Source organism: Hyla sarda, unplaced genomic scaffold (genome assembly GCF_029499605.1).
Source record: "Hyla sarda isolate aHylSar1 unplaced genomic scaffold, aHylSar1.hap1 scaffold_2091, whole genome shotgun sequence".
NCBI lineage: Eukaryota > Metazoa > Chordata > Amphibia > Anura > Hylidae > Hyla > Hyla sarda.
In genome coordinates this window covers 20608-43424 of record NW_026608756.1, presented here as the reverse complement: position 1 = coordinate 43424, position 22817 = coordinate 20608, and the positions used below count along the sequence as shown (strand labels likewise).

The following is a 22817-nucleotide window of genomic DNA, read 5'->3' as shown; positions in this document are numbered from 1 at the left end:
AATGATTCTGAACCTCTTATTTTAGCAGGTGATTTTAATTGTATTTTAAGGGGGGAGCACCGTTTTACCAATTCAGTAAGTAGAAACTATGATAAAACATCTTCTATGTTAAAAAATATGATTATTGATTTTAGACTTACTGATGTTTTTAAGAAATGCAATAGTATTTTACCAGAAAGAGACGGTGTGACCTGGAGCAACGCAAACTGCAGCTCCAGGATCGATTTTATCTTCTGTTCTTATCAAGTACTGCCTTTTAAGTGTGATGTTTTAACCAATGTTTTTTCTGATCACAAACTTTTATCTTTTAAGGTGAAGAGTGATTTTAGAAAAAAGACTGGGAGGAATGCCTGGAAGATGAATGTATCCCTTTTAGAAGATCCGCAGGTTTTATCCGATTTTATCAACTTCTACAAGGACTGCAGACGGGTAAGAGATCCTAACACTCCCATCAGTATATGGTGGGAGAAAATGAAAATAAAAATAAAAGAGTTTTTTATTAGAGTAGGGATCTCTAGAGCTAAAGAGAAGCGTGAGTTTTACTCCCTTCTAAATACCCGTCTGCAAACCCTGTACAAATTCAGAGACAATGGTATAGAGGTTTATAGAGAAATTACTGACTTAAAAAAAGAAATAAAACAGTGCCTGGAGCAGAAGGGAAAAGAGATAATTTTCAGATCCAAAATAAAGCACCTTGAAGAGAACGAGACCTGCTCCAGGTACTTTTTTAAGAAAGTAACGGATAAAAAGGTTTTAATTGATAATATACAAGGAGAAAAAGATGTACAGGGTATTTTAAAAAGGGTACATTCATTTTATGCGGATCTTTTTAATACAAAAAATATTGATATTGATTTTATGAATGACTCATTGAAGGAGATTACCAATGTTTTAGACCCTGTGTCCCAGTCTCTTTTACAGAGGGAGATCTCGGAACAGGAGGTTTTAGAGACGATCAGGAGTTTTAAATCCGGTAAGGTGCCTGGTCCTGACGGTATACCCATTGAGTTTTATGTCATTTTTTATGGTGTTTTAAAAGATGACCTTTTTTCCCTTTTTACAGAAGTATTTAAAACAAAAGCCCTCCCAGGTTCATGGAGGAAGGGTGATGTCTCCCTGCTGTTCAAAAAGGGAGACCGGTCAGATCTAAAGAACTGGAGACCAATCACCCTCCTCAACTGTGACTACAAAGTGATGGCAAAACTGTGCGCAAATAGATTAAAAAGTGTAATAGAGAAAATAATCCATTCAAATCAGGTCTGTGGGGTGCCTGGGAGGAGCATATGGGAAAATCTTAACCTTTTAAAAGATGTGATTAGTGACACAAAGTCTAGAAACGGAAAACTAGCCATTTTATCCTTAGACTTCGAGAAGGCTTTTGACAGAGTGTCACATTTTTATCTTTTTAAGGTTTTAGAGAAAATGGGTATACCTGAAGGCTTTTTATTGTCTCTTAAGGCCTTTTATAAAAACTGCACAAGCAAGATTTTAGTTAACGGTTTTAAGACACAGGATGTGATTTTAAATTCCGGAGTGAAGCAGGGGTGTCCTTTGTCCCCACTACTTTTCATATGTGCGCTTGAGCCTCTACTATGCACCTTGAGGAGAGATAAGCAAATAAGAGGGGTCCCCCTGCCGGGAGGAGGGGGACTAGAGGCTAAAGTAGTGGGGTACATGGACGATGTGGCAGTGCTTGGAAGGGACACCCCATCGCTTCAAAAAGCCCTAAAGCAAGTTGAATTTTTTTGTTGTGCCTCCGGTTTTAAGGTAAATTTTAATAAAAGCAGTGTTTTAAATATAGGAGGACTGTTTTTAAGGGATTTACCCATTCCTGTGTCTGAGTCTGTGCAGATTTTAGGGGTCTCCTTCAGTGAGTCAAACAATGGTTTTAATAGCTGGGACTTGGTGGCTCAAAAAATAAACACAAAAATTTGTATGTGGAACATGAGAAAGCTAACGATGGAGGGGAAGGTTTTAGTTACAAAGATGGTGATTTTACCCATTTTATTGTATCTTGGCATGGTCTTTCCACCCCCCGAAATGATTTTAAATAAAATTATTAAAGCATGTTTTACCTTTTTATGGAGCTCCAAGAGTGAAAAATTGAGAAGAGAGATCGTCATGATGCCAAAAGGTATGGGTGGAAAGGACTTCCCCGACATCAGGGCGTTCCTTTTTACCAAGTTTTTTAGCATGTGTGTTAGCACACTTTTTAAGGATAGTTACTGGTCATATTTTATCCGTTTTAATACAGGTTTTTTTATGAGGAGGAATGGGTGGTTTAAAACTGTTTTAAGCTGTCCTTATGCTTTTAATCTTCCCCAACAATACAAGATTTTAGAGAAAATTTTCAACTTGTACAACTTTAACGGAAAAAGTATTAATGAAGTAACTAATAGCAAAAAAATGTTAAAATATATTAAAGAAAGTGGTTTTATTGCCCCTGTGAATAATTTTAATGAAGAGAAATGCAGGAAAATATGGAAGATGGCAAATATGATTTATCTTTTTAATTCACAGAAAGATCTGGCCTGGAGCTGCATACACGAGTGTCTTCCATGCCGGGCATTCCAGCACCGAAGAAGGATGGCCAACACTGCAGTATGCCCGAGGGAGGGCTGCCAGGAACCCGAGACCGTGTACCACCTTTTCTGGACTTGTTTTTATGCAAAAAGGATATGGACTAAAATACTCCCTCTGGTGAAGAAGATAACAGAAATAAAGGACTTAAACTCTGCAGCTGTTTTTTATGGATGTCTGGAATGCCCAATACGGACTCAGGAGACAATGGCATGGAAGATCATAAACTGTGTTAAAGCAGCTCTATGGAATGCCAGAAACATTTTACTTTTTAAACATGAGATTTTATCTGTGAATGATGTTTTAGTTCTTTGTTTTAGTGATATGTACCAGTACTTTTTATTAGACAAGAAATATTATCCTTTATTAGCTAGAAAATGGTATTTTAATGAATGGAACGCCCTTTTGTAAAGCCACCAAGTGCCCATTTTAAGTGTATTATGATTGTATTTATGTGAACTTTTATTGTTATATGTGATTTTATTATCAAAATTTGTTTTTATTGAAAAAAAATTATATTTATAAATCGTAATGCACTTTGTAAAATGTTATGAATTCTAAATAAAAAGATACCCCTCAGGGGTAGCCAAGTTAAAATCTGTTCTTATCAGTTTAATATCTGATACGTCCCCTATCTGGGGACCATATATTAAATGGATTTTTGAGAACGGGGGCCGATTTCGAAGCTTGCTTCCGTCGCCCTATGCATTGACCCGATATGGCAGTATCTTCGGGTACAGTGCACCACCCCCTTACAGGGTTAAAAAGAAAGATTCCTACTTTCATTGCTACCTGCTTGCTGGCTAGCCAGCTAGCCAGCCCTGTGGGCCTTGCTGCTGCTGCTGCTGCAGCCAAAAAACAAAAGGTGGTGCTGCTGCTGCTTCTGCTTCTGCTTGTGTCTGGCCGCTGTTGGAGCGTCCAGGCACAGGACTTCTGCTGCTGCTGACTAAATGGCCTCCTTAATTGGATCATTTGAGTAGCCAGCACACCTGTGCAGGTAGGGCATGACATGATAGGCAGCTGCCTTGATAGCGGGTGGGTGCTGAATGTTCCTAATTGACAAAATAAGATTAATGCTTATGAAGAAATATAAAATCTCATCCCTTCCCCAATATCGCGCCACACCCCTACCCCTTAATTCCCTGGTTGAACTTGATGGACATATGTCTTTTTTCGACCGTACTAACTATGTAACTATGTAACATAACATGGGGGGGGGGGGGGGGGGGGGTCTCCTGGCTGTTCACACAGGTGTGTCATTGCTGTACATTGACCATGCATTGCTTCTGTGGTATTGCAAAGGCAAAGACAAATGCTTCCAGCCATCCATTGCACTAATGGATTGGTCATCAGCTGGCTGTCTATGTCCCGCATCAATATAGACCAAAGTACAGAGGGTTAGGCTATGCTATTGTGCACCTACCTGATGCATCAGAAGGTGCGAGGCCCTTGCTAAATTCTGTGCACAGACTTTGAGATCTATGCTTTAGACTGTATCTAAACCTGCTCCAACATGGACTGACATTCTGGCCTACTTTCAGCCGATGCGACTTGTCTGTCGCTGAACAGTCGCTTTTTATGTATTCAGCACCTATGTATAATGTTGTAAAAATGCTCTAGAAGCTAAAGTCGCAGAAATGTCACACATATTTGGCCTGCAACTTTCTGTGCGACAAATTCAGACAGGAAAAATCAGTATAAATCCTTAGAAAATTATCCCCCAGTGTCTCCATCTGCTGGCGGTATTGAATAAGCATTGCTGCACTGATGGGGTATGCATTAGACGAAAAAAAAGAAGAAAAAGAAGAATAATACGCCCAGAAAAGAGGCGAAAAGGAGAAAAACGTAAAAAAACGTGAAAAAAAAGTAAGAGGAAGAGAAGGGAAAAAAAGGTGGAAATGGGTTTAAAAGTGATTTCGGCGGAGAATATATATATATATATATATATATATATATATATATATATACGCGCACACACACACATATATATAAACGTATTCTCCGTTGAGATATTGCAGCCGCTGCTGTGTCCAGGCCCAGGAGCCTTAGCACTGTGCTGTGATGTCACTCAATACCACTGACATCACTAGGTGTAAACAACATCTCTCCTTTGCTGTGTATGTGACTATGGAGCTGTTTGGTGATGTCGTCTATTATGGCCTTCATAGAAGCAACAGGAGATTGTTGCATCCATCTAGAACCCTCAGAACTACAGTGCTATGATGTCACTCACTTCCACAGGCCTTGCAGAGTGTAAACAACAACAACCCAGCTTTGTTGTGTATGTAACCATAGGGATTTGTGATGTCACCTAGAACCTTCACAGCAGCGACAGCTTTATGAGGAGCATCAGCACTGCTCTGCCTGAGCAGAACCATCACCGCCATAGGTTGTCAAATAACCCGGGTTTAACCCACACAGGTAAGTCCAATGGGGTGCAGGCATGTCCTCTATGCTTACAGCTTCCCGTGGGTGTTGGTTTGATACCGTTTGGGGACAGCCAAGGAGGCATCTGCAGGCAACAAAGGTAGGTGTGTGCTTGTGTGTGTGTTTCCTATGCAGATCCTAAGCCCAGTGTCACATGCAAGTAGGAGGAGTAAGAAGGGTTCCTGGCAAATCCGGGTTATGGATTGCATTTAAAAAGGCCCCGTGGGAGTGCAATGGGCCCCTGTCTTGCTGCTTAGCAATAATGGTATGGGTTTAGGTTCTGCTGTGTGTACTGGTGGTTGACTGCCCCCCAGCCCAGAGTGTGCATGGAAAATTGTCTGGCAGCCTCCCTGACAGCAAGCAGTGATAGTGCCCATGAAGGGGACCTTGTTGGGCCCGCCCCTTTCACGGTTATCGCTTCTCGGCCTTTTGGCTAAGATCAAGTGTAGTATCTGTTCTTATCAGTTTAATATCTGATACGTCCCCTATCTGGGGACCATATATTAAATGGATTTTTGAGAACGGGGGCCGATTTCGAAGCTTGCTTCCGTCGCCCTATGCATTGACCCGATATGGCAGTATCTTCGGGTACAGTGCACCACCCCCTTACAGGGTTAAAAAGAAAGATTCCTACTTTCATTGCTACCTGCTTGCTGGCTAGCCAGCTAGCCAGCCCTGTGGGCCTTGCTGCTGCTGCTGCTGCAGCCAAAAAACAAAAGGTGGTGCTGCTGCTGCTTCTGCTTCTGCTTGTGTCTGGCCGCTGTTGGAGCGTCCAGGCACAGGACTTCTGCTGCTGCTGACTAAATGGCCTCCTTAATTGGATCATTTGAGTAGCCAGCACACCTGTGCAGGTAGGGCATGACATGATAGGCAGCTGCCTTGATAGCGGGTGGGTGCTGAATGTTCCTAATTGACAAAATAAGATTAATGCTTATGAAGAAATATAAAATCTCATCCCTTCCCCAATATCGCGCCACACCCCTACCCCTTAATTCCCTGGTTGAACTTGATGGACATATGTCTTTTTTCGACCGTACTAACTATGTAACTATGTAACATAACATGGGGGGGGGGGGGGGGTCTCCTGGCTGTTCACACAGGTGTGTCATTGCTGTACATTGACCATGCATTGCTTCTGTGGTATTGCAAAGGCAAAGACAAATGCTTCCAGCCATCCATTGCACTAATGGATTGGTCATCAGCTGGCTGTCTATGTCCCGCATCAATATAGACCAAAGTACAGAGGGTTAGGCTATGCTATTGTGCACCTACCTGATGCATCAGAAGGTGCGAGGCCCTTGCTAAATTCTGTGCACAGACTTTGAGATCTATGCTTTAGACTGTATCTAAACCTGCTCCAACATGGACTGACATTCTGGCCTACTTTCAGCCGATGCGACTTGTCTGTCGCTGAACAGTCGCTTTTTATGTATTCAGCACCTATGTATAATGTTGTAAAAATGCTCTAGAAGCTAAAGTCGCAGAAATGTCACACATATTTGGCCTGCAACTTTCTGTGCGACAAATTCAGACAGGAAAAAACAGTATAAATCCTTAGAAAATTATCCCCCAGTGTCTCCATCTGCTGGCGGTATTGAATAAGCATTGCTGCACTGATGGGGTATGCATTAGACGAAAAAAAAGAAGAAAAAGAAGAATAATACGCCCAGAAAAGAGGCGAAAAGGAGAAAAACGTAAAAAAACGTGAAAAAAAAGTAAGAGGAAGAGAAGGGAAAAAAAGGTGGAAATGGGTTTAAAAGTGATTTCGGCGGAGAAATATATATATATATATATATATATATATATATATATATATATATATACGCGCACACACACACATATATATAAACGTATTCTCCGTTGAGATATTGCAGCCGCTGCTGTGTCCAGGCCCAGGAGCCTTAGCACTGTGCTGTGATGTCACTCAATACCACTGACATCACTAGGTGTAAACAACATCTCTCCTTTGCTGTGTATGTGACTATGGAGCTGTTTGGTGATGTCGTCTATTATGGCCTTCATAGAAGCAACAGGAGATTGTTGCATCCATCTAGAACCCTCAGAACTACAGTGCTATGATGTCACTCACTTCCACAGGCCTTGCAGAGTGTAAACAACAACAACCCAGCTTTGTTGTGTATGTAACCATAGGGATTTGTGATGTCACCTAGAACCTTCACAGCAGCGACAGCTTTATGAGGAGCATCAGCACTGCTCTGCCTGAGCAGAACCATCACCGCCATAGGTTGTCAAATAACCCGGATTTAACCCACACAGGTAAGTCCAATGGGGTGCAGGCATGTCCTCTATGCTTACAGCTTCCCGTGGGTGTTGGTTTGATACCGTTTGGGGACAGCCAAGGAGGCATCTGCAGGCAACAAAGGTAGGTGTGTGCTTGTGTGTGTGTTTCCTATGCAGATCCTAAGCCCAGTGTCACATGCAAGTAGGAGGAGTAAGAAGGGTTCCTGGCAAATCCGGGTTATGGATTGCATTTAAAAAGGCCCCGTGGGAGTGCAATGGGCCCCTGTCTTGCTGCTTAGCAATAATGGTATGGGTTTAGGTTCTGCTGTGTGTACTGGTGGTTGACTGCCCCCCAGCCCAGAGTGTGCATGGAAAATTGTCTGGCAGCCTCCCTGACAGCAAGCAGTGATAGTGCCCATGAAGGGGACCTTGTTGGGCCCGCCCCTTTCACGGTTATCGCTTCTCGGCCTTTTGGCTAAGATCAAGTGTAGTATCTGTTCTTATCAGTTTAATATCTGATACGTCCCCTATCTGGGGACCATATATTAAATGGATTTTTGAGAACGGGGGCCGATTTCGAAGCTTGCTTCCGTCGCCCTATGCATTGACCCGATATGGCAGTATCTTCGGGTACAGTGCACCACCCCCTTACAGGGTTAAAAAGAAAGATTCCTACTTTCATTGCTACCTGCTTGCTGGCTAGCCAGCTAGCCAGCCCTGTGGGCCTTGCTGCTGCTGCAGCCAAAAAACAAAAGGTGGTGCTGCTTCTGCTTCTGCTTGTGTCTGGCCGCTGTTGGAGCGTCCAGGCACAGGACTTCTGCTGCTGCTGACTAAATGGCCTCCTTAATTGGATCATTTGAGTAGCCAGCACACCTGTGCAGGTAGGGCATGACATGATAGGCAGCTGCCTTGATAGCGGGTGGTTGCTGAATGTTCCTAATTGACAAAATAAGATTAATGCTTATGAAGAAATATAAAATCTCATCCCTTCCCCAATATCGCGCCACACCCCTACCCCTTAATTCCCTGGTTGAACTTGATGGACATATGTCTTTTTTCGACCGTACTAACTATGTAACTATGTAACATAACATGGGGGGGGGGGGGTCTCCTGGCTGTTCACACAGGTGTGTCATTGCTGTACATTGACCATGCATTGCTTCTGTGGTATTGCAAAGGCAAAGACAAATGCTTCCAGCCATCCATTGCACTAATGGATTGGTCATCAGCTGGCTGTCTATGTCCCGCATCAATATAGACCAAAGTACAGAGGGTTAGGCTATGCTATTGTGCACCTACCTGATGCATCAGAAGGTGCGAGGCCCTTGCTAAATTCTGTGCACAGACTTTGAGATCTATGCTTTAGACTGTATCTAAACCTGCTCCAACATGGACTGACATTCTGGCCTACTTTCAGCCAATGCGACTTGTCTGTCGCTGAACAGTCGCTTTTTATGTATTCAGCACCTATGTATAATGTTGTAAAAATGCTCTAGAAGCTAAAGTCGCAGAAATGTCACACATATTTGGCCTGCAACTTTCTGTGCGACAAATTCAGACAGGAAAAATCAGTATAAATCCTTAGAAAATTATCCCCCAGTGTCTCCATCTGCTGGCGGTATTGAATAAGCATTGCTGCACTGATGGGGTATGCATTAGACGAAAAAAAAGAAGAAAAAGAAGAATAATACGCCCAGAAAAGAGGCGAAAAGGAGAAAAACGTAAAAAAACGTGAAAAAAAAGTAAGAGGAAGAGAAGGGAAAAAAAGGTGGAAATGGGTTTAAAAGTGATTTCGGCGGAGAAATATATATATATATATATATATATATATATATATATATATATATATATACGCGCACACACACACATATATATAAACGTATTCTCCGTTGAGATATTGCAGCCGCTGCTGTGTCCAGGCCCAGGAGCCTTAGCACTGTGCTGTGATGTCACTCAATACCACTGACATCACTAGGTGTAAACAACATCTCTCCTTTGCTGTGTATGTGACTATGGAGCTGTTTGGTGATGTCGTCTATTATGGCCTTCATAGAAGCAACAGGAGATTGTTGCATCCATCTAGAACCCTCAGAACTACAGTGCTATGATGTCACTCACTTCCACAGGCCTTGCAGAGTGTAAACAACAACAACCCAGCTTTGTTGTGTATGTAACCATAGGGATTTGTGATGTCACCTAGAACCTTCACAGCAGCGACAGCTTTATGAGGAGCATCAGCACTGCTCTGCCTGAGCAGAACCATCACCGCCATAGGTTGTCAAATAACCCGGGTTTAACCCACACAGGTAAGTCCAATGGGGTGCAGGCATGTCCTCTATGCTTACAGCTTCCCGTGGGTGTTGGTTTGATACCGTTTGGGGACAGCCAAGGAGGCATCTGCAGGCAACAAAGGTAGGTGTGTGCTTGTGTGTGTGTTTCCTATGCAGATCCTAAGCCCAGTGTCACATGCAAGTAGGAGGAGTAAGAAGGGTTCCTGGCAAATCCGGGTTATGGATTGCATTTAAAAAGGCCCCGTGGGAGTGCAATGGGCCCCTGTCTTGCTGCTTAGCAATAATGGTATGGGTTTAGGTTCTGCTGTGTGTACTGGTGGTTGACTGCCCCCCAGCCCAGAGTGTGCATGGAAAATTGTCTGGCAGCCTCCCTGACAACTAATGGATTGGTCATCAGCTGGCTGTCTATGTCCCGCATCAATATAGACCAAAGTACAGAGGGTTAGGCTATGCTATTGTGCACCTACCTGATGCATCAGAAGGTGCGAGGCCCTTGCTAAATTCTGTGCACAGACTTTGAGATCTATGCTTTAGACTGTATCTAAACCTGCTCCAACATGGACTGACATTCTGGCCTACTTTCAGCCGATGCGACTTGTCTGTCGCTGAACAGTCGCTTTTTATGTATTCAGCACCTATGTATAATGTTGTAAAAATGCTCTAGAAGCTAAAGTCGCAGAAATGTCACACATATTTGGCCTGCAACTTTCTGTGCGACAAATTCAGACAGGAAAAATCAGTATAAATCCTTAGAAAATTATCCCCCAGTGTCTCCATCTGCTGGCGGTATTGAATAAGCATTGCTGCACTGATGGGGTATGCATTAGACGAAAAAAAAGAAGAAAAAGAAGAATAATACGCCCAGAAAAGAGGCGAAAAGGAGAAAAACGTAAAAAAACGTGAAAAAAAAGTAAGAGGAAGAGAAGGGAAAAAAAGGTGGAAATGGGTTTAAAAGTGATTTCGGCGGAGAAATATATATATATATATATATATATATATATATATATATATACGCGCACACACACACATATATATAAACGTATTCTCCGTTGAGATATTGCAGCCGCTGCTGTGTCCAGGCCCAGGAGCCTTAGCACTGTGCTGTGATGTCACTCAATACCACTGACATCACTAGGTGTAAACAACATCTCTCCTTTGCTGTGTATGTGACTATGGAGCTGTTTGGTGATGTCGTCTATTATGGCCTTCATAGAAGCAACAGGAGATTGTTGCATCCATCTAGAACCCTCAGAACTACAGTGCTATGATGTCACTCACTTCCACAGGCCTTGCAGAGTGTAAACAACAACAACCCAGCTTTGTTGTGTATGTAACCATAGGGATTTGTGATGTCACCTAGAACCTTCACAGCAGCGACAGCTTTATGAGGAGCATCAGCACTGCTCTGCCTGAGCAGAACCATCACCGCCATAGGTTGTCAAATAACCCGGGTTTAACCCACACAGGTAAGTCCAATGGGGTGCAGGCATGTCCTCTATGCTTACAGCTTCCCGTGGGTGTTGGTTTGATACCGTTTGGGGACAGCCAAGGAGGCATCTGCAGGCAACAAAGGTAGGTGTGTGCTTGTGTGTGTGTTTCCTATGCAGATCCTAAGCCCAGTGTCACATGCAAGTAGGAGGAGTAAGAAGGGTTCCTGGCAAATCCGGGTTATGGATTGCATTTAAAAAGGCCCCGTGGGAGTGCAATGGGCCCCTGTCTTGCTGCTTAGCAATAATGGTATGGGTTTAGGTTCTGCTGTGTGTACTGGTGGTTGACTGCCCCCCAGCCCAGAGTGTGCATGGAAAATTGTCTGGCAGCCTCCCTGACAGCAAGCAGTGATAGTGCCCATGAAGGGGACCTTGTTGGGCCCGCCCCTTTCACGGTTATCGCTTCTCGGCCTTTTGGCTAAGATCAAGTGTAGTATCTGTTCTTATCAGTTTAATATCTGATACGTCCCCTATCTGGGGACCATATATTAAATGGATTTTTGAGAACGGGGGCCGATTTCGAAGCTTGCTTCCGTCGCCCTATGCATTGACCCGATATGGCAGTATCTTCGGGTACAGTGCACCACCCCCTTACAGGGTTAAAAAGAAAGATTCCTACTTTCATTGCTACCTGCTTGCTGGCTAGCCAGCTAGCCAGCCCTGTGGGCCTTGCTGCTGCTGCTGCTGCAGCCAAAAAACAAAAGGTGGTGCTGCTGCTGCTTCTGCTTCTGCTTGTGTCTGGCCGCTGTTGGAGCGTCCAGGCACAGGACTTCTGCTGCTACTGACTAAATGGCCTCCTTAATTGGATCATTTGAGTAGCCAGCACACCTGTGCAGGTAGGGCATGACATGATAGGCAGCTGCCTTGATAGCGGGTGGGTGCTGAATGTTCCTAATTGACAAAATAAGATTAATGCTTATGAAGAAATATAAAATCTCATCCCTTCCCCAATATCGCGCCACACCCCTACCCCTTAATTCCCTGGTTGAACTTGATGGACATATGTCTTTTTTCGACCGTACTAACTATGTAACTATGTAACATAACATGGGGGGGGGGGGGGGGGGTCTCCTGGCTGTTCACACAGGTGTGTCATTGCTGTACATTGACCATGCATTGCTTCTGTGGTATTGCAAAGGCAAAGACAAATGCTTCCAGCCATCCATTGCACTAATGGATTGGTCATCAGCTGGCTGTCTATGTCCCGCATCAATATAGACCAAAGTACAGAGGGTTAGGCTATGCTATTGTGCACCTACCTGATGCATCAGAAGGTGCGAGGCCCTTGCTAAATTCTGTGCACAGACTTTGAGATCTATGCTTTAGACTGTATCTAAACCTGCTCCAACATGGACTGACATTCTGGCCTACTTTCAGCCGATGCGACTTGTCTGTCGCTGAACAGTCGCTTTTTATGTATTCAGCACCTATGTATAATGTTGTAAAAATGCTCTAGAAGCTAAAGTCGCAGAAATGTCACACATATTTGGCCTGCAACTTTCTGTGCGACAAATTCAGACAGGAAAAATCAGTATAAATCCTTAGAAAATTATCCCCCAGTGTCTCCATCTGCTGGCGGTATTTAATAAGCATTGCTGCACTGATGGGGTATGCATTAGACGAAAAAAAAGAAGAAAAAGAAGAATAATACGCCCAGAAAAGAGGCGAAAAGGAGAAAAACGTAAAAAAACGTGAAAAAAAAGTAAGAGGAAGAGAAGGGAAAAAAAGGTGGAAATGGGTTTAAAAGTGATTTCGGCGGAGAAATATATATATATATATATATATATATATATATATATATATACGCGCACACACACACATATATATAAACGTATTCTCCGTTGAGATATTGCAGCCGCTGCTGTGTCCAGGCCCAGGAGCCTTAGCACTGTGCTGTGATGTCACTCAATACCACTGACATCACTAGGTGTAAACAACATCTCTCCTTTGCTGTGTATGTGACTATGGAGCTGTTTGGTGATGTCGTCTATTATGGCCTTCATAGAAGCAACAGGAGATTGTTGCATCCATCTAGAACCCTCAGAACTACAGTGCTATGATGTCACTCACTTCCACAGGCCTTGCAGAGTGTAAACAACAACAACCCAGCTTTGTTGTGTATGTAACCATAGGGATTTGTGATGTCACCTAGAACCTTCACAGCAGCGACAGCTTTATGAGGAGCATCAGCACTGCTCTGCCTGAGCAGAACCATCACCGCCATAGGTTGTCAAATAACCCGGGTTTAACCCACACAGGTAAGTCCAATGGGGTGCAGGCATGTCCTCTATGCTTACAGCTTCCCGTGGGTGTTGGTTTGATACCGTTTGGGGACAGCCAAGGAGGCATCTGCAGGCAACAAAGGTAGGTGTGTGCTTGTGTGTGTGTTTCCTATGCAGATCCTAAGCCCAGTGTCACATGCAAGTAGGAGGAGTAAGAAGGGTTCCTGGCAAATCCGGGTTATGGATTGCATTTAAAAAGGCCCCGTGGGAGTGCAATGGGCCCCTGTCTTGCTGCTTAGCAATAATGGTATGGGTTTAGGTTCTGCTGTGTGTACTGGTGGTTGACTGCCCCCCAGCCCAGTGTGTGCATGGAAAATTGTCTGGCAGCCTCCCTGACAGCAAGCAGTGATAGTGCCCATGAAGGGGACCTTGTTGGGCCCGCCCCTTTCACGGTTATCGCTTCTCGGCCTTTTGGCTAAGATCAAGTGTAGTATCTGTTCTTATCAGTTTAATATCTGATACGTCCCCTATCTGGGGACCATATATTAAATGGATTTTTGAGAACGGGGGCCGATTTCGAAGCTTGCTTCCGTCGCCCTATGCATTGACCCGATATGGCAGTATCTTCGGGTACAGTGCACCACCCCCTTACAGGGTTAAAAAGAAAGATTCCTACTTTCATTGCTACCTGCTTGCTGGCTAGCCAGCTAGCCAGCCCTGTGGGCCTTGCTGCTGCTGCTGCTGCAGCCAAAAAACAAAAGGTGGTGCTGCTGCTGCTTCTGCTTCTGCTTGTGTCTGGCCGCTGTTGGAGCGTCCAGGCACAGGACTTCTGCTGCTGCTGACTAAATGGCCTCCTTAATTGGATCATTTGAGTAGCCAGCACACCTGTGCAGGTAGGGCATGACATGATAGGCAGCTGCCTTGATAGCGGGTGGGTGCTGAATGTTCCTAATTGACAAAATAAGATTAATGCTTATGAAGAAATATAAAATCTCATCCCTTCCCCAATATCGCGCCACACCCCTACCCCTTAATTCCCTGGTTGAACTTGATGGACATATGTCTTTTTTCGACCGTACTAACTATGTAACTATGTAACATAACATGGGGGGGGGGGGGGGGGTCTCCTGGCTGTTCACACAGGTGTGTCATTGCTGTACATTGACCATGCATTGCTTCTGTGGTATTGCAAAGGCAAAGACAAATGCTTCCAGCCATCCATTGCACTAATGGATTGGTCATCAGCTGGCTGTCTATGTCCCGCATCAATATAGACCAAAGTACAGAGGGTTAGGCTATGCTATTGTGCACCTACCTGATGCATCAGAAGGTGCGAGGCCCTTGCTAAATTCTGTGCACAGACTTTGAGATCTATGCTTTAGACTGTATCTAAACCTGCTCCAACATGGACTGACATTCTGGCCTACTTTCAGCCGATGCGACTTGTCTGTCGCTGAACAGTCGCTTTTTATGTATTCAGCACCTATGTATAATGTTGTAAAAATGCTCTAGAAGCTAAAGTCGCAGAAATGTCACACATATTTGGCCTGCAACTTTCTGTGCGACAAATTCAGACAGGAAAAATCAGTATAAATCCTTAGAAAATTATCCCCCAGTGTCTCCATCTGCTGGCGGTATTGAATAAGCATTGCTGCACTGATGGGGTATGCATTAGACGAAAAAAAAGAAGAAAAAGAAGAATAATACGCCCAGAAAAGAGGCGAAAAGGAGAAAAACGTAAAAAAACGTGAAAAAAAAGTAAGAGGAAGAGAAGGGAAAAAAAGGTGGAAATGGGTTTAAAAGTGATTTCGGCGGAGAAATATATATATATATATATATATATATATATATATATATATATATATACGCGCACACACACACATATATATAAACGTATTCTCCGTTGAGATATTGCAGCCGCTGCTGTGTCCAGGCCCAGGAGCCTTAGCACTGTGCTGTGATGTCACTCAATACCACTGACATCACTAGGTGTAAACAACATCTCTCCTTTGCTGTGTATGTGACTATGGAGCTGTTTGGTGATGTCGTCTATTATGGCCTTCATAGAAGCAACAGGAGATTGTTGCATCCATCTAGAACCCTCAGAACTACAGTGCTATGATGTCACTCACTTCCACAGGCCTTGCAGAGTGTAAACAACAACAACCCAGCTTTGTTGTGTATGTAACCATAGGGATTTGTGATGTCACCTAGAACCTTCACAGCAGCGACAGCTTTATGAGGAGCATCAGCACTGCTCTGCCTGAGCAGAACCATCACCGCCATAGGTTGTCAAATAACCCGGGTTTAACCCACACAGGTAAGTCCAATGGGGTGCAGGCATGTCCTCTATGCTTACAGCTTCCCGTGGGTGTTGGTTTGATACCGTTTGGGGACAGCCAAGGAGGCATCTGCAGGCAACAAAGGTAGGTGTGTGCTTGTGTGTGTGTTTCCTATGCAGATCCTAAGCCCAGTGTCACATGCAAGTAGGAGGAGTAAGAAGGGTTCCTGGCAAATCCGGGTTATGGATTGCATTTAAAAAGGCCCCGTGGGAGTGCAATGGGCCCCTGTCTTGCTGCTTAGCAATAATGGTATGGGTTTAGGTTCTGCTGTGTGTACTGGTGGTTGACTGCCCCCCAGCCCAGAGTGTGCATGGAAAATTGTCTGGCAGCCTCCCTGACAGCAAGCAGTGATAGTGCCCATGAAGGGGACCTTGTTGGGCCCGCCCCTTTCACGGTTATCGCTTCTCGGCCTTTTGGCTAAGATCAAGTGTAGTATCTGTTCTTATCAGTTTAATATCTGATACGTCCCCTATCTGGGGACCATATATTAAATGGATTTTTGAGAACGGGGGCCGATTTCGAAGCTTGCTTCCGTCGCCCTATGCATTGACCCGATATGGCAGTATCTTCGGGTACAGTGCACCACCCCCTTACAGGGTTAAAAAGAAAGATTCCTACTTTCATTGCTACCTGCTTGCTGGCTAGCCAGCTAGCCAGCCCTGTGGGCCTTGCTGCTGCTGCTGCTGCAGCCAAAAAACAAAAGGTGGTGCTGCTGCTGCTTCTGCTTCTGCTTGTGTCTGGCCGCTGTTGGAGCGTCCAGGCACAGGACTTCTGCTGCTGCTGACTAAATGGCCTCCTTAATTGGATCATTTGAGTAGCCAGCACACCTGTGCAGGTAGGGCATGACATGATAGGCAGCTGCCTTGATAGCGGGTGGGTGCTGAATGTTCCTAATTGACAAAATAAGATTAATGCTTATGAAGAAATATAAAATCTCATCCCTTCCCCAATATCGCGCCACACCCCTACCCCTTAATTCCCTGGTTGAACTTGATGGACATATGTCTTTTTTCGACCGTACTAACTATGTAACTATGTAACATAACATGGGGGGGGGGGTCTCCTGGCTGTTCACACAGGTGTGTCATTGCTGTACATTGACCATGCATTGCTTCTGTGGTATTGCAAAGGCAAAGACAAATGCTTCCAGCCATCCATTGCACTAATGGATTGGTCATCAGCTGGCTGTCTATGTCCCGCATCAATATAGACCAAAGTACAGAGGGTTAGGCTATGCTATTGTGCACCTACCTGATGCATCAGAAGGTGCGAGGCCCTTGCTAAATTCTGTGCACAGACTTTGAGATCTATGCTTTAGACTGTATCTAAACCTGCTCCAACATGGACTGACATTCTGGCCTACTTTCAGCCGATGCGACTTGTCTGTCACTGAACAGTCGCTTTTTATGTATTCAGCACCTATGTATAATGTTGTAAAAATGCTCTAGAAGCTAAAGTCGCAGAAATGTCACACATATTTGGCCTGCAACTTTCTGTGCGACAAATTCAGACAGGAAAAATCAGTATAAATCCTTAGAAAATTATCCCCCAGTGTCTCCATCTGCTGGCGGTATTGAATAAGCATTGCTGCACTGATGGGGTATGCATTAGACGAAAAAAAAGAAGAAAAAGAAGAATAATACGCCCAGAAAAGAGGCGAAAAGGAGAAAAACGTAAAAAAACGTGAAAAAAAAGTAAGAGGAAGAGAAGGGAAAAAAAGGTGGAAATGGGTTTAAAAGTGATTTCGGCGGAGAAATATATATATATATATATATATATATATATATATATATATATACGCGCACACACACACATATATATAAACGTATTCTCCGTTGAGATATTGCAGCCGCTGCTGTGTCCAGGCCCAGGAGCCTTAGCACTGTGCTGTGATGTCACTCAATACCACTGACATCACTAGGTGTAAACAACATCTCTCCTTTGCTGTGTATGTGACTATGGAGCTGTTTGGTGATGTCGTCTATTATGGCCTTCATAGAAGCAACAGGAGATTGTTGCATCCATCTAGAACCCTCAGAACTACAGTGCTATGATGTCACTCACTTCCACAGGCCTTGCAGAGTGTAAACAACAACAACCCAGCTTTGTTGTGTATGTAACCATAGGGATTTGTGATGTCACCTAGAACCTTCACAGCAGCGACAGCTTTATGAGGAGCATCAGCACTGCTCTGCCTGAGCAGAACCATCACCGCCATAGGTTGTCAAATAACCCGGGTTTAACCCACACAGGTAAGTCCAATGGGGTGCAGGCATGTCCTCTATGCTTACAGCTTCCCGTGGGTGTTGGTTTGATACCGTTTGGGGACAGCCAAGGAGGCATCTGCAGGCAACAAAGGTAGATGTGTGCTTGTGTGTGTGTTTCCTATGCAGATCCTAAGCCCAGTGTCACATGCAAGTAGGAGGAGTAAGAAGGGTTCCTGGCAAATCCGGGTTATGGATTGCATTTAAAAAGGCCCCGTGGGAGTGCAATGGGCCCCTGTCTTGCTGCTTAGCAATAATGGTATGGGTTTAGGTTCTGCTGTGTGTACTGGTGGTTGACTGCCCCCCAGCCCAGAGTGTGCATGGAAAATTGTCTGGCAGCCTCCCTGACAGCAAGCAGTGATAGTGCCCATGAAGGGGACCTTGTTGGGCCCGCCCCTTTCACGGTTATCGCTTCTCGGCCTTTTGGCTAAGATCAAGTGTAGTATCTGTTCTTATCAGTTTAATATCTGATACGTCCCCTATCTGGGGACCATATATTAAATGGATTTTTGAGAACGGGGGCCGATTTCGAAGCTTGCTTCCGTCGCCCTATGCATTGACCCGATATGGCAGTATCTTCGGGTACAGTGCACCACCCCCTTACAGGGTTAAAAAGAAAGATTCCTACTTTCATTGCTACCTGCTTGCTGGCTAGCCAGCTAGCCAGCCCTGTGGGCCTTGCTGCTGCTGCAGCCAAAAAACAAAAGGTGGTGCTGCTGCTGCTTCTGCTTCTGCTTGTGTCTGGCCGCTGTTGGAGCGTCCAGGCACAGGACTTCTGCTGCTGCTGACTAAATGGCCTCCTTAATTGGATCATTTGAGTAGCCAGCACACCTGTGCAGGTAGGGCATGACATGATAGGCAGCTGCCTTGATAGCGGGTGGGTGCTGAATGTTCCTAATTGACAAAATAAGATTAATGCTTATGAAGAAATATAAAATCTCATCCCTTCCCCAATATCGCGCCACACCCCTACCCCTTAATTCCCTGGTTGAACTTGATGGACATATGTCTTTTTTCGACCGTACTAACTATGTAACTATGTAACATAACATGGGGGGGGGGGGGGGGGGGGGTCTCCTGGCTGTTCACACAGGTGTGTCATTGCTGTACATTGACCATGCATTGCTTCTGTGGTATTGCAAAGGCAAAGACAAATGCTTCCAGCCATCCATTGCACTAATGGATTGGTCATCAGCTGGCTGTCTATGTCCCGCATCAATATAGACCAAAGTACAGAGGGTTAGGCTATGCTATTGTGCACCTACCTGATGCATCAGAAGGTGCGAGGCCCTTGCTAAATTCTGTGCACAGACTTTGAGATCTATGCTTTAGACTGTATCTAAACCTGCTCCAACATGGACTGACATTCTGGCCTACTTTCAGCCGATGCGACTTGTCTGTCGCTGAACAGTCGCTTTTTATGTATTCAGCACCTATGTATAATGTTGTAAAAATGCTCTAGAAGCTAAAGTCGCAGAAATGTCACACATATTTGGCCTGCAACTTTCTGTGCGACAAATTCAGACAGGAAAAATCAGTATAAATCCTTAGAAAATTATCCCCCAGTGTCTCCATCTGCTGGCGGTATTGAATAAGCATTGCTGCACTGATGGGGTATGCATTAGACGAAAAAAAAGAAGAAAAAGAAGAATAATACGCCCAGAAAAGAGGCGAAAAGGAGAAAAACGTAAAAAAACGTGAACAAAAAAGTAAGAGGAAGAGAAGGGAAAAAAAGGTGGAAATGGGTTTAAAAGTGATTTCGGCGGAGAAATATATATATATATATATATATATATATATATATATATATATACGCGCACACACACACATATATATAAACGTATTCTCCGTTGAGATATTGCAGCCGCTGCTGTGTCCAGGCCCAGGAGCCTTAGCACTGTGCTGTGATGTCACTCAATACCACTGACATCACTAGGTGTAAACAACATCTCTCCTTTGCTGTGTATGTGACTATGGAGCTGTTTGGTGATGTCGTCTATTATGGCCTTCATAGAAGCAACAGGAGATTGTTGCATCCATCTAGAACCCTCAGAACTACAGTGCTATGATGTCACTCACTTCCACAGGCCTTGCAGAGTGTAAACAACAACAACCCAGCTTTGTTGTGTATGTAACCATAGGGATTTGTGATGTCACCTAGAACCTTCACAGCAGCGACAGCTTTATGAGGAGCATCAGCACTGCTCTGCCTGAGCAGAACCATCACCGCCATAGGTTGTCAAATAACCCGGGTTTAACCCACACAGGTAAGTCCAATGGGGTGCAGGCATGTCCTCTATGCTTACAGCTTCCCGTGGGTGTTGGTTTGATACCGTTTGGGGACAGCCAAGGAGGCATCTGCAGGCAACAAAGGTAGGTGTTTGCTTGTGTGTGTGTTTCCTATGCAGATCCTAAGCCCAGTGTCACATGCAAGTAGGAGGAGTAAGAAGGGTTCCTGGCAAATCCGGGTCATGGATTGCATTTAAAAAGGCCCCGTGGGAGTGCAATGGGCCCCTGTCTTGCTGCTTAGCAATAATGGTATGGGTTTAGGTTCTGCTGTGTGTACTGGTGGTTGACTGCCCCCCAGCCCAGAGTGTGCATGGAAAATTGTCTGGCAGCCTCCCTGACAGCAAGCAGTGATAGTGCCCATGAAGGGGACCTTGTTGGGCCCGCCCCTTTCACGGTTATCGCTTCTCGGCCTTTTGGCTAAGATCAAGTGTAGTATCTGTTCTTATCAGTTTAATATCTGATACGTCCCCTATCTGGGGACCATATATTAAATGGATTTTTGAGAACGGGGGCCGATTTCGAAGCTTGCTTCCGTCGCCCTATGCATTGACCCGATATGGCAGTATCTTCGGGTACAGTGCACCACCCCCTTACAGGGTTAAAAAGAAAGATTCCTACTTTCATTGCTACCTGCTTGCTGGCTAGCCAGCTAGCCAGCCCTGTGGGCCTTGCTGCTGCTGCTGCAGCCAAAAAACAAAAGGTGGTGCTGCTGCTGCTTCTGCTTCTGCTTGTGTCTGGCCGCTGTTGGAGCGTCCAGGCACAGGACTTCTGCTGCTGCTGACTAAATGGCCTCCTTAATTGGATCATTTGAGTAGCCAGCACACCTGTGCAGGTAGGGCATGACATGATAGGCAGCTGCCTTGATAGCGGGTGGGTGCTGAATGTTCCTAATTGACAAAATAAGATTAATGCTTATGAAGAAATATAAAATCTCATCCCTTCCCCAATATCGCGCCACACCCCTACCCCTTAATTCCCTGGTTGAACTTGATGGACATATGTCTTTTTTCGACCGTACTAACTATGTAACTATGTAACATAACATGGGGGGGGGGGGGTCTCCTGGCTGTTCACACAGGTGTGTCATTGCTGTACATTGACCATGCATTGCTTCTGTGGTATTGCAAAGGCAAAGACAAATGCTTCCAGCCATCCATTGCACTAATGGATTGGTCATCAGCTGGCTGTCTATGTCCCGCATCAATATAGACCAAAGTACAGAGGGTTAGGCTATGCTATTGTGCACCTACCTGATGCATCAGAAGGTGCGAGGCCCTTGCTAAATTCTGTGCACAGACTTTGAGATCTATGCTTTAGACTGTATCTAAACCTGCTCCAACATGGACTGACATTCTGGCCTACTTTCAGCCGATGCGACTTGTCTGTCGCTGAACAGTCGCTTTTTATGTATTCAGCACCTATGTATAATGTTGTAAAAATGCTCTAGAAGCTAAAGTCGCAGAAATGTCACACATATTTGGCCTGCAACTTTCTGTGCGACAAATTCAGACAGGAAAAATCAGTATAAATCCTTAGAAAATTATCCCCCAGTGTCTCCATCTGCTGGCGGTATTGAATAAGCATTGCTGCACTGATGGGGTATGCATTAGACGAAAAAAAAGAAGAAAAAGAAGAATAATACGCCCAGAAAAGAGGCGAAAAGGAGAAAAACGTAAAAAAACGTGAAAAAAAAGTAAGAGGAAGAGAAGGGAAAAAAAGGTGGAAATGGGTTTAAAAGTGATTTCGGCGGAGAAATATATATATATATATATATATATATATATATATATATATATATATACGCGCACACACACACATATATATAAACGTATTCTCCGTTGAGATATTGCAGCCGCTGCTGTGTCCAGGCCCAGGAGCCTTAGCACTGTGCTGTGATGTCACTCAATACCACTGACATCACTAGGTGTAAACAACATCTCTCCTTTGCTGTGTATGTGACTATGGAGCTGTTTGGTGATGTCGTCTATTATGGCCTTCATAGAAGCAACAGGAGATTGTTGCATCCATCTAGAACCCTCAGAACTACAGTGCTATGATGTCACTCACTTCCACAGGCCTTGCAGAGTGTAAACAACAACAACCCAGCTTTGTTGTGTATGTAACCATAGGGATTTGTGATGTCACCTAGAACCTTCACAGCAGCGAGAGCTTTATGAGGAGCATCAGCACTGCTCTGCCTGAGCAGAACCATCACCGCCATAGGTTGTCAAATAACCCGGGTTTAACCCACACAGGTAAGTCCAATGGGGTGCAGGCATGTCCTCTATGCTTACAGCTTCCCGTGGGTGTTGGTTTGATACCGTTTGGGGACAGCCAAGGAGGCATCTGCAGGCAACAAAGGTAGGTGTGTGCTTGTGTGTGTGTTTCCTATGCAGATCCTAAGCCCAGTGTCACATGCAAGTAGGAGGAGTAAGAAGGGTTCCTGGCAAATCCGGGTTATGGATTGCATTTAAAAAGGCCCCGTGGGAGTGCAATGGGCCCCTGTCTTGCTGCTTAGCAATAATGGTATGGGTTTAGGTTCTGCTGTGTGTACTGGTGGTTGACTGCCCCCCAGCCCAGAGTGTGCATGGAAAATTGTCTGGCAGCCTCCCTGACAGCAAGCAGTGATAGTGCCCATGAAGGGGACCTTGTTGGGCCCGCCCCTTTCACGGTT

General features: G+C 44.7%; 7 non-coding genes and 1 pseudogene across 7 annotated transcripts; all 8 read left to right on the top strand.

Annotated features, from left to right (window-relative positions):
- The first annotated feature begins 3149 nt into the window (after positions 1 to 3149).
- Positions 3150 to 3330, top strand: LOC130319012 (U2 spliceosomal RNA; annotated as a pseudogene).
- A 2090-nt stretch (positions 3331 to 5420) lies between these two features.
- LOC130319006 (U2 spliceosomal RNA) lies at positions 5421 to 5611 on the top strand. Its single transcript, XR_008865422.1, has one exon. It is a non-coding gene; the product is annotated as a U2 spliceosomal RNA (small nuclear RNA).
- A 2092-nt stretch (positions 5612 to 7703) lies between these two features.
- Positions 7704 to 7894, top strand: LOC130319003 (U2 spliceosomal RNA). The gene has a single exon (XR_008865420.1). It is a non-coding gene; the product is annotated as a U2 spliceosomal RNA (small nuclear RNA).
- A 3530-nt stretch (positions 7895 to 11424) lies between these two features.
- LOC130319002 (U2 spliceosomal RNA) lies at positions 11425 to 11615 on the top strand. Its single transcript, XR_008865419.1, has one exon. It is a non-coding gene; the product is annotated as a U2 spliceosomal RNA (small nuclear RNA).
- A 2088-nt stretch (positions 11616 to 13703) lies between these two features.
- Positions 13704 to 13894, top strand: LOC130319001 (U2 spliceosomal RNA). The gene has a single exon (XR_008865418.1). It is a non-coding gene; the product is annotated as a U2 spliceosomal RNA (small nuclear RNA).
- Positions 13895 to 15987: 2093 nt separating this feature from the next.
- Positions 15988 to 16178, top strand: LOC130319000 (U2 spliceosomal RNA). The gene has a single exon (XR_008865417.1). It is a non-coding gene; the product is annotated as a U2 spliceosomal RNA (small nuclear RNA).
- A 2083-nt stretch (positions 16179 to 18261) lies between these two features.
- LOC130318998 (U2 spliceosomal RNA) lies at positions 18262 to 18452 on the top strand. The gene has a single exon (XR_008865416.1). It is a non-coding gene; the product is annotated as a U2 spliceosomal RNA (small nuclear RNA).
- A 2088-nt stretch (positions 18453 to 20540) lies between these two features.
- On the top strand, positions 20541 to 20731 carry LOC130318997 (U2 spliceosomal RNA). Its single transcript, XR_008865415.1, has one exon. It is a non-coding gene; the product is annotated as a U2 spliceosomal RNA (small nuclear RNA).
- Positions 20732 to 22817: the final 2086 nt, after the last annotated feature.